The sequence below is a fragment of the Hyalella azteca genome, unplaced genomic scaffold (assembly GCF_000764305.2).
Source record: "Hyalella azteca isolate HAZT.00-mixed unplaced genomic scaffold, Hazt_2.0.2 contig9858, whole genome shotgun sequence".
Lineage (NCBI taxonomy): Eukaryota > Metazoa > Arthropoda > Malacostraca > Amphipoda > Hyalellidae > Hyalella > Hyalella azteca.
In genome coordinates, this window is record NW_025939917.1 from 79,386 (window position 1) to 91,969 (window position 12,584).

Consider the following 12,584-nt stretch of genomic DNA (forward strand, 5'->3'; position numbering starts at 1 on the left):
GTTCACCATTTGTTCCCAGGAAGTCCATGCAATCGAGAAAGTTTTTGGTATCCCCCAAACTTTGACCGAGGTTATTGTTATGCACATTAAGGGCTCTACTGGCAAATGCAGTGGGGACTCTCGAGGAAGCTTGCTTGCGTCAATTTATTATCATCACGCCAAGGGTCTATTATAGTATCACAGTTCCTTACACTGCGCATCGTTATGTACGATTGCAATACCCATTTTTAACACTAAATAAAATACTTCTTATTTTTTATAGCACCCGTTACATTTTCAACATGTTGTTTGTGTGAAGGTTTTTCTTCGACGACATATGAGCTTTTCACACAAACACCGGAAGCAGTGCCTATGATATTTGTATTTTCTATTTCCGAAGATAGATCTGGGCTCTAAATTCCAACTATTTTCATGGTACCATCAGATTCAACACTCAAAACCTGTCAAGTTTTGAACACCGATAATTATATACCTAAGCAAATGAAACAATTTCTTACACTACATGCCCAAAAGATTTGCATGCTTCCTTCTCTCCCTCGGACAGCTCTATTTGTACGCAGATACTTCGTCCTAACACAGAGGGGAGAAGTGTAAGCCGACTCTCGGCAGCGCGCGGCCACAGATAGCGAACGATAATGTGCAGCGCTAACGAACCTCTTGATTAACGAGGCGAGCCGTGGTCAGTAAAGTGGGAGTAAGAGTGAGGCTTGACGCGTGCCAGTCACAGTCTAATATGCAACCAAAGACTTTCTTACCTACAGGATACTGAAGATATTTCTGAAGACGAGCTAGCGGTATCGCGCAGGTCTAAATAAATTGGAAGTTAGATGAACGTGAGGGCAAGGTTATAAGGGTGCAGAAATATCGGTGAAATTGCTTAATAAAGTATGAACCAATATGAGAAGGAATGAGTAAGTTGCTCTCTAGAGAAAAGTTAAAAGCAATGAGGTATATATATTTAATTATTTATATAAAAGCAATGAGTAATGTATAAAGCTACATTTTATATATTACTTGGAAGAAATAGAGACAAAAAATACAAGTAAAGAGTGTTTTTTTGGTAAATATCAGGCATAAATCGAATTATTAGTTCTTAATTCTCTATAATGAGAATAATTAGCAAACTGAAAATCTTGGGCGGATGGATGAATTTGAGTAGTACTTTGACTCGTGCGATTGAAGTTCGATTCAGTTTGGTAATACGGGATTATTTTTGGAAGGTTAAATACTTATTTGTTTATCAGTGTTGTATCAGAAATTCACCCATTAGAGACGAAATTACGATGATAATGATGGAAACCACGTTAATAAACTCGAGCTAATTCAATAAGAATGCAAGCAAAATTGAATATATGAAGCATTTGGAAGAAAACTCTCCGTAGGTATCAACGAACATCACAATGGCCGTAGGAGTATTTATTGGTTCTCAAATTTCCACACTTTTGGGAAAAATGAGAATATGAAAGTTTTATGTAATTATTCAGGTAATTAAGATAAGATTTTATTTCTAGTCTACCATTCTTGGAGAAGATTTGGCTATTATTGATATTCCACAACCTCTCAAATGGTAATAAAAAATGCTTTGTTTACAGCATTTTTTTAATATAAAATAAAAAATCATTTTGCGTCAATCAGTATTTTATTATTTCTTAACATATCTCATGCTGAGTTTATTCATGTAGTAGTTTTTTCCCCATGCACGATGAAGAAGTTATTACTTAAACTGTACGATACGATTTTATGTCATAACTTAATCTCATACTTACGAAATTCGTGACTACGTTTACTCTCATCGTCAAATGGCGAAAAGATGAAATAGATTTTAAATAAATTTTATTGATTAACTTAATCTCAAACTGAAAATATTCCTGTATGCTCGTATACAAATTCTTCTCTTCACGTCAGATGACGAAGAGAGAATAAGATTATACGGTAAATTTTATTTCTTAACTTAATATGCTTTATCTCATAACGAAAATATTCCTGTATACTCATACAATTTCTTCTCCTGACGTCAGATGACGAAAGGATGAACAAGACAGTACGGTAAATTTTATTGCTTTACTTAATAGGCTTTATCTCATAACGAAAATATTCTTGTATACTCATACAATTTCTTCTCCTCACGTCAGATGACGAAGAGAGAAATAAGATTGTACAGTAAATTTCATTTCTTAACTTAATTTCATAACAAAAATGTTCCTGTATAATCATACAATTTTTTCTCCTCACGTCAGATGACGAAAGGATGAACAAGATAGTACGCTTGTTGTAGTGGTTCACACGAAGACATGCAGGTAGTGGCTGAGTACATGGCTTAAGAGTATGAACAAGACAGTACGCTTGTTGTAGTGGTTCACACGAAGACATGCAGGTAGTGGCTGAGTACATGGCTTAAGAGAAGGCACAATGGCTCAATTAGTTGCTGGATTCAATTAGTGGCAATTACCGAGATAAAAGCTCTCCCCTCTCTACACTTCTGCTCCGGCCAGACAACAAAAATACTGAATTTTTCGAGTTCATTTTGACCACGGGAAATTACGGTTATTTTAATATAGTTTATATCAAGACTAATGTACTTATTAAAGGTTTTTTTTTTAATTCCAAAATCCAATAATTTTTGTGTTCAACTAAAAAATCGATTGTATATTTATTTTTCAGTACACGTATATGAAATCTCATGCATAATTGAAACATTCATCATTTCAAGGTTGGAAAATTGCTTTTTTATTCAAATTTCATTGAGAACAATCACCTAGTAAGGCAAAACTCATAATCTACGAGTCTTCAAGCTTTATTTCTGTACATTTTAACCCGATTTAGCAGATTTTTTATTGATGCCGATCACCCATCTTCCTTCTCATGCAAACGGATTGAAAAAAGAAACTTGTCAAGTTTATGATATTTTAAAGTAAATAAGATCATCAGCTCCTTTAAAATGAATATATAAACAAAAACCGTAGTCATGATTGGAATTTTTACGCTAAATGTAAAATTTTCATTTGTTACGCTGTATTAATTAATGTTACCAGGTTCGTTAAATTAAGGCAGCAGGTATTGTAAGTTGTTACTGACCATATGCATGGCCACACAATTTGCATCTAGAGCCAAGAAAAGAGTTCCGAAAAAGGATCTTTTCAATATAGTTCGCCATTATTTGGTCAGAGGCAATTCTTATCAATGTTATTTAGATAGAATTTAATTAAATATAATTAAATGTAAAAATAATTATTCTAAATGACTAAGAACATCGTTCATTTCTGTTTATATTCTTGCGGTAGGCACATAAGAATTATTTACCATCATAGAATTTAATAAGAAGGAATTAGAGGCTTTTTTTCGACAAACAATAAAGTAAAAAACGTTATCATCACTGCATTATAGAACTGCTTATATTAGCGGCAGCATCTCGCCATAGGCTGCTCTAAGTTGTGAAGAGTAAACATTTAGTGTGGCCACAATGCAAGCACTTCAGACATGGAGGGGCGATACCGATGAGGGATTTACTGGACCATTGGGACACTTACCAAGTCCCAAACACGCGCTCCCAACACTTTAGGGCCCTCAAAACACTTCACAAAGCCAGCCAAAAGACTCGTGAAGACTGAAAGACATCGGCTACTTGAACAACCTTGGTTTAAGGTTGAATAAGCTCAGGAAAAAGGTGGATTTTAACTGAACTAAACGAAACGTTTGTCGAATATGCCCAAAATCAATGGACTTCAACGTAGTCGCCCAGTTATTTGGAAACCGTTCTATGAAGAGGCCTTGGGACTAAAGGAAAATGCCTTTAAAAAAGCTTGAGTGTGTGTCGAAGATTCACTCGATTGCACTCTAGGAATTGGATTAGCTTTGAAGAAATTTCACGGCGAGTAGCGTTGAAGAGGCGCTTTCTGCTTCGCTGGAATTGTTGATCTTCTTAAGGAAATGGCAGCATTCATTGCATTGCTCTGTATTTTGATGTCCACAAATTGAAAGAAATTAAAAATTATGTAACGGTTTACAGTTTATTTGATTATACTTTACACAAGTATTGATCAGCTATATGCCAGTTTAGTTACGAAATGCATGACCTGAGTTAATTGATTACTATAGTATCTAAATATAATGGTAAGTTAGAACATAATATAGAACTATAAGTTTTCAATGACAAAAATTTTACGACTTTAATGAGACTTTAAATTATGTAAAACGGTATAAAGTTTATTTAATTATACTTTACACAAGTATTGATCAGCAATAGTCCAGTTTAGTTACGAAATGCACGATCTGAGTTGATTGATTACTATAATATCTAAGTATAATGGTAAGTTAAAAGATAATATAGAACTATAAGTTTTCAATGACAAAAATGTTACGACTTTAATGAGACTTCGAAAAAATCATAATACTTAACAATATTAATTTTTTCTCAGTCATAAACCAAAGCTGGACCATTTGCTTAATTTTATAACGGTTATTTTATATGACACTCAATGGCGTCAAGTCATCTATGATGCAAAACGGCATAATTTTCACCGGGATTCATAAATAGATAATGAAGTTTAGATTTAATTTTGACGTTTAGATTAGAGCTGTATTGCATGCTGGGAATAATCTTTCTAAACAAATGTCAGAATTCACAAAGAAGATTCCTCGAGACCGTTCACAAGTCAACCCATCCGAAAAGCCGAAATAATGCAAAGATTAAACAGCAGATTCAAACTTATCCGTTCTCATTTCATTAAAACAAATAAAATTCACAACAGGAAAGAACATGAAAGGTACGAACAACTAAAAATGAAATCAAAGTTCGGATATGTGGTTAGCTGCAAAAGAAAATTTAAATGATTGTCATTGAATAAAAGAATTCCACATGCAAGATAATCATCGAACATTATGCACTTGTCTGCTCCTGATCCCAAGCTTGGTAATGGTGGGAATGAGGGCATTTATATTGCACGGACCATTCAATTAATTTATTACGATGGCATGCAAGATTGTGGGAACCTCTGACTCGAGCACAGCATGCTAGGAAAAAATTGTAAATGTACGTTTTAATAGAAAATCAGCAGCATAAAGAATAAATTACCTTTATACTGAATTGTTCTCAGTGAATTTTTAATGGTTCAATATGGTTCTTTATTATTCACAGTTTTATATGATCAAAGTGAATGATCAATCCTTACTGCCAAGAGAGCTAAAGTCTGGTGTCTCTACTAGTTTTGTATTCAAACATTATATAAGTCAAAATTATACAAATCTTAATTTTATTAAATACGAATTAGTTTTCTGAAAATCTTTTGAATTTGATTATATAAAGGCATTCAATGCGAGGCGTGAGATCAAAAGCTAGCCGCGCTCGGGTTGAATTTTGCTTCTGATGAGTCGGTCGGTTTTCTTCACTTCATCGTAAAGATAACAATAAAAGTGCGGGCATAGCCCCCTTCTAATGAACGTGATGGTGACAGTGCAGAAAAAGTGCCTCTTTCACTTTACATTCCAAAGCTCAGGCTTTCTACGTTTCCTTGAGAGTGGCTCAATCCTTCATTGCCTGATTAGGTTTACAATCCTGGTAGGAATAGCATTAGCAAGTGTGAATTGAGTTGCGAGGTAAGAAGCAGGTTGACTAATTATTAAGGTTGCATAAACATACATAATTATCAAGAAGCAGATAAGTCCCTTTTAAAATTTTTGGTCCATCACCAGAATGTATAAGTAGGAATAGCATTATAAATTAGTCTACAAGGTTCAGCCAGGGTTTAAACTGGTAGGTGTTCATCAAGTTAAAAGAATTAAAAATTTGTCATTAAATTATACTGAGTTCACCTACAACAACAAACAAGAATCATAAGCTCCGAAAATAACATTTTCCTCACAAACGATGTAAATTTTATACGTTTTCAATCCTATCAAATTTTGTAGGCCTGCTTTTGGGGAAAATTCATATATAAAATAATTTAAAATACATTTGGAGGGCAAACACACGCTTCCACCACGTTTTATTATCATTATTATTAGTAAATACTACAGTATAGTAAAATCCTATGCCATTTAAATAAGGAATAGTGACAAAGAAGTGAAAATATTAGCTATTCTATCTGTTGGCTGCTACCAACGGGCGCTCTATAACGGTCATCGTCTACAACGAATTCTTGGAACAACAGAGCCATCATCAGCTGCAATGTGTTCGTCTAGTGTTCAATTTTTTGCTCACTGTTCCACTTGTGCTCAGTTAGAGTCGACTTGCACAACTTCGATCAAGGAATTCAGTTAACAGCATCAGCCTTATCCTTCAAGTGTTCCCATCGTATAGGATGAGATTTTTCCGTTGGTCGTTTCTGTACAATGTGTGACTCGTATTCATTGTGTTTAGACTTGTGTGTAGTGCAATAGATTTTCTGGAAATGAACAGGGACAACGCGATGAGTTTAGAAATCTTTGCAAAAATAACAATACTAAGATTAAAAATGTCGCGGAATAGGCTTACGTAGCGTGACTATAATTGTGTCTCGGAATTTAAAACTTTTGTCACGGATATTATGACGATGTAGGCTCGCACCATAAGCCAACTAGGATCAAGCATCATCATGATAGTGAACGTAACTACTGCAGACCGAGATTGTGGTTCAAACTTTTCCATGTTCTTGTGTCAAAGAAGATTTTAAAATATACTTTACCATTTGCTATACTTTAATTTATACTTTGATATTTCAATTTATACTTTAGGATCATGACTCAAAGTTTCTTGTTCAACCACTGAACTTGCTCGCTCAAAAGAATTCTAATCAATAGAATGCTGGAAATAATCACTGAATTGCAAACAATGATAAGTTATTCAACAAATTCATATTAAAATACATACATTACATTGATTTTCGATAATATTTACACATGAAGGTTAAGGCTTCAACGGCCTGTATTAATTAATAACCAGACACTCGCCTCATGCACGACTTTGTACGTAACCAACAATTTATCCCACCTATACAGTACGGACGTAAACGATTAATTTTTCTCTGAAATGAAATTCAAAAATTACAACGTCTCCAAATTAAACCCCTAATATTGCAACATTACGAAACAGATTGATATAAAACGAGATATCTATTCGGGGCAAAGCGATATGTTCTGTTGCGATTCACAATTAAACGGGACATTATTTAGGAACACGCGGATTGAGGATTAAAAGTTTGACGCGCGATTAATAATGAAATTGTGGTAAATTTGGCGACATTTTGTTGGCTATAAAGTTTGACATTTAAATTAATAGGCCGACACGGTGTTGTTTGGCTGGCAAAATAATTTTACCGTTTAGCCAAATGGGTTGGTTGTCCATGCTTAATACTTTATTAGAATTAGTAATATTAGGCATGGAATTAATGTATTTTTACCAGTCGCACTAACATTAAACGTGCATTACAGATTCATATACATTATTGCATCATCATTGATATTCTCTGAAACATCGGCCTCAAATCTCTGAAGTTAACCTACTCGAGCTGTTGACAGTATCAGCTAAATCTCTAGTGCAGCAAAGACCGAAGTCTCTGAAGTCTCTTTTGTTTAGGTACGTGAAAGCACGTAGCGTTACACAGAGCGTAACTTAGTGAGTTCAGTCCCGTAACTAACACGAGTGCCGGACAGTTGCAGGATATAAGTTTAAGACTCTTGCTTGATTTCTTCATCTTACCGCTCTCTTTACAGTAAAGTTTATCACATTTTTCGTGTTTTTTTTCAGTAAAAAAACTCGTTAAGTCTATAAAATGTTATTCAAGATATTGGTGAGCTATTCGGTCACTCATACCAAATCTCAAAACAACTGACGTGGAGACCATCACGACTTACCTGCGCTGTCATGAATTATTTAAGTATAAATGAATTAATTAGGTTAATTAATGAATTAGTAATTAGGCGCAATAAGTAATTGCGCTAACGCAAACTTATGCATTGATAAGGTCCGATTTAGGGCAATAAAAAATTATTCCACTTTCTAAAATATTTACCGTAAAAATTTCTAAAATAATAACCGTAAAAAAATAATGAGCGTAGTAAATTAATTCAATAAATTACATAATGCACACATCACACATAAAAAACTGAAAATGACTTATAGTTAATAAGCACATTTCACGCACAAAAAAAATGAAAATAAATTATCGTTCGTTAATAAGTGTGGTTGTTAAAGGCCAGCCATGCAAGCGAAGCATTTCATGCAATGGCGAGCGACGAGCCACAATTTCCTCAGGTTGACGCCTAATTTTCGGCGCTAATAAGCGGTAAGTTTCAGCCGTTGAAATAATTTTCTGTCACGAATGCCTTATTTAAATGTGTAGCTAATGCTTATGGCTGTCCACGCAGCCATAAATGTTGAGATTATGGTTTAAGAATTTAAATATTTGCTCGTCGAATTTTATGAAGAAGTCATTATCCAGTTCATGATTTTCGGTGTACTTTAGTTTTATGACGACTGAAATAATTATTCAATCGTTTACGTGATCAATATTTTGACAGTGTCAGGTCACCCTCACCATCACATGAGATCAGGTCACTCTCACCATCACATGAGATCAGGTCACTCTCACCATCACATGAAGTCAGGTCACTCTCACCATCACATGAGGTCAGGTCACTCTCACCATCACATGAGGTCAGGNCGCGCGAACACCTCATTCTGCGCGGCGTCCTATTTCAATTAAGACGGCAATAAGCAAACACACTCGCGTGATGAAGCACGTAGCCGTTCGAGCCAAAATTAGAAGCAATTAAGCCGTTTTTAATGTTTTTCAGGGCATTTTCAGAGGCAGGAGAAAGTTATGTAAGAGAATACGGGTCGTATGATACGAAGTTAATATAATTAATTAGCCTGAGAAATGACTAGGAAATTATCAATGGGTTTACGTGATTCAAAATTTGATTTAGAAATTTAGATAAGAGCATTAATAACTCTATATATTAATTAAAGGAATAGAAGGAATTTATTTCAATCAGGTTTCGTACATTTGGGCAGAAATGTCTTTTTAATTGAGCAGAGCGCAGAAACTTCAAAAAAAAAGCAGAGCGCATTTTAAAATTTTCAACTGCAAATGACAATATCATTTGAACGAAGTATTCACGCGGAAATATTGAAACTTGTTTGAATAGATGTTACCCACATATGTCATGAAAAGCTTATGGGAAAATGCATGCAATCAAATTATTTAAATGCCAAAACCACGTATGAGGACTTTTTCAAGAGTCTTAGGTTAAAAATAGACATAGTTTTCCAACTTTTAATGAAAGGTATAATGATGAGCAAATAGTTTTATCCAACTTTGGAAGCTTTGTTAGTGGCAAATAAACGACAACGAGATGAAAATAAAGCTAATCATCGTTCCTAAAATATGGTCATATTTTCTTATGCTGGTTTTCAAACTTTATTCCAAAATATTCTGAAGGAAGAATATTACAAATGCATTAATTATAGTTAAATTATCATATAAATGAAATTATTATACAATCTCAATTTAATGGTTTCTAAGACACGAAAAAAGCATTCATATCATACAGTTAAAAAAAAAACAAAATTAGTTTATCTCAGTATCCAAGTTTAACCTTGTAATAGGAGAAATTTTGGTCTGTTATAATTGATCTACGACTAATTTGAAATACTTAAACAAAAGAGAACATATTAATTTGCCGCGTATAAAGAAAAAATTACGGTCGCCGAGTGTTATATTATTGACAAAATTAATTTTTCGATGTGTATTGAATCATTCACGTAGCTTATATCTACCTTGATGATATACGTTTATTACTGATAATAACTTAATATTATTTATTTATTTAGAAATCAGATTCAGGACGTACAGACCGGAATGTTTCCCAGCTTTACAGAACACTCATGAAGCCTTTTTTGCAACATGTACATTTTTTGGATTATATTCAATAGTAATCAAACTATTCAATTTGATCATCGATCTAAGTGAATTGAACATCGATTAAGTTAATGAAATTGCATTAACCTCTAGAGCATGCACGACTGTCTTTTCTGCAAACTTAGAGCAAAAATAGGAAAAAATTTTTTATCCTGTCGTTATTAATAATTATTGAACTCATTACTGTATACATACGTGCTCATCTGATCTTTTGAGGTCCGCCTATAAAGTTTCTTAGAGCACACAGAACAAACGCAATGCTCAGCGTCGCAGCGTCCTATAGTGCGGAACAGAAAAGACCGGAAGGAAGTCCATATAAGAGGACACCTCCTATTGAAGTAAATCCCTCAGGTGGTAGCTTTCCTTTCAACGAGTTCATAATGCATCTTGCCATCCTTTTCTTAACGGGAAATGTCGGCCAAGCGAACGTAGTAGAGAGAAGTTTACATGATCACGAGATTGCAACATGACAGGGACATTTTTCTATGGTTGACCGTCTTCGTATTTAAAGGAAATGTCGTTATAGTGAAAGTAATTGCGGTATGATAAATGTTTTTAAATTGGAATATGATTGCTTCAGTTTTACTGATCAATGGTTAATCACTGGTTGAGCAAAAATGATGATCTAGTTAACGCTTCATGATTTACACCGAATGTTCTTAATTAATGTACATTCAATCCAGCGTTGCAGATACGCGAAAACATAGCGACTGAATGAACGTATAAGCCCAATGGCATTGCAAAACAGCAATTAAATCATCTAAATGTTTCTCTACATCAGATTGAAAATTTATATAATTAGTTGAATAATTATGGTTGTGCGAAACTCAGACCTGACTAATAACCTCATAGCCAAAATTTATATCATTCCGAATAATTGGACCTAACTAATTTGTTAACAAACTTGTATACACAACATCTTAAAAACACACTATTCCCAAATTATCTGCTTCAAGCGTATGTGATAGGCTCTATCACATACGCTTGAAGCAGATAATTTGGAAATAGTAAGTTTACGCATAATAATGTGATTGTTAATTACCTGAAGGAACTTAGCAGTTAACACAAACCTAGAATGAGTCACAATAGTTACAGGAAATATATGAAGTAAAATTAAATAATAAGTCTCTTCAACAATAACAAGAAAATATATCATGTGATGAGAATCGTTCATGGGCATATCCATGTCAATAAAAATGATTAGTAAAACTTATGATAACCGTACTTTCATCACATCTGAGTTGATGAATGGATACAAAGAGTAAAGAAAAGGACGAATGCAATCACTGCAGAGTGTATCTAATAAAGAATAGGATATTAACAGTTCTAAATTATGACTATTTCACTTAAATAATTAAAATTTGAGGGAAAAGTTACACACAAATATGAAATATAATTGATGTATGGAAACGCATGAGCTGAAGCAACCCTTACAAACGATAGCAGATATGAATGCGAATCCAAATCCTGAGTGCACTCGTATCAATGTGTGGTAATATAGAGCGGAATTTAAACATAAGTAACACAAAAATAAATGATGTTTATAAGAGGAATGGATGTGGTAAAATATGGTATAATCACGGAATTGAAACAAAATTGACACAGAAATGAATGATGTTAATAAGAGGGATGGATGTGGTAATGTGTGGTAATAGCACGGAATTGAAATATAATTAACACAAAAATAAATGATCTTTACACGAGGAATGGATTTTGTAATATATGATAATATCACGGAATTGAAACACAAAGTAACACCAGAATAAAAGATGTGATTCATGTGGTAATATATGTTAATATCACGGAATTGAAACAAAAAGTAACACCAGAATAAAAAATGGTTACAAGAAGGATGGATGAACTCAGATAACGGGTGGAAGCTCCATGCGCCGCTAAGTGGCCGTTAATGTCGGTCCGTTGCGGCTAAGCTTCCTCCGCACTTACCAGAAAATCAGGGTAATCTTGCATGTTCGTGACTTAACATAGTCTGTGATTCAAATGATCTTCTGTGATTGTCATGGGCCTTCCGGAGATGATTGTGAGCTTCATGTGGTGTAGCAATTATGTAAAGCGTTGAACACGGAGTGACAGTGACTGTGATTTCGGTGCAGCGTTGCTAATGTGCCTAGGTGTATTAGAGTCGCCTAGCTTGTAAGTGATATATTGATGACGCTGCAGAATTTAGATCATAAATCTTCGGTTGAGCCTACTGCATGCAAGCAATAAAATGACTAAAATGCCATACTTGAACGTCGGTTTTCATAGCCGAGGATGCGTTTACTAAGGATAGTTTGGACATAAATTTCAAACACAAACAATAAGTTGTAGTTTAGATCCAACCTGGGTTCAAGCTAGGTTTTCAATTTATTTAAAATAATTTTTATCGCGGTTTTTTAATGACAAATTTCAGAATAAAAGTCCCGTGATCATTATAAAAAATTCCCATAACCGTGAATTAAGATAGAGTAATAAAGAAGAAATTAGCACAGATTATATAATATTAAATTCGTTACGCGTTCGTATTATAAGACATTTGGTAATCTTGTTGCGGCAATATACGTTCAAATATACATTAATGACGAGCTTCTTTGTGATGTGAATTAAGAGACGTTCCAAAATAATTAACTAATTGCATAATTCTTTAACCATGATTTGTTTTTCAATAGTTAATCCTTTCGCATGTAAATT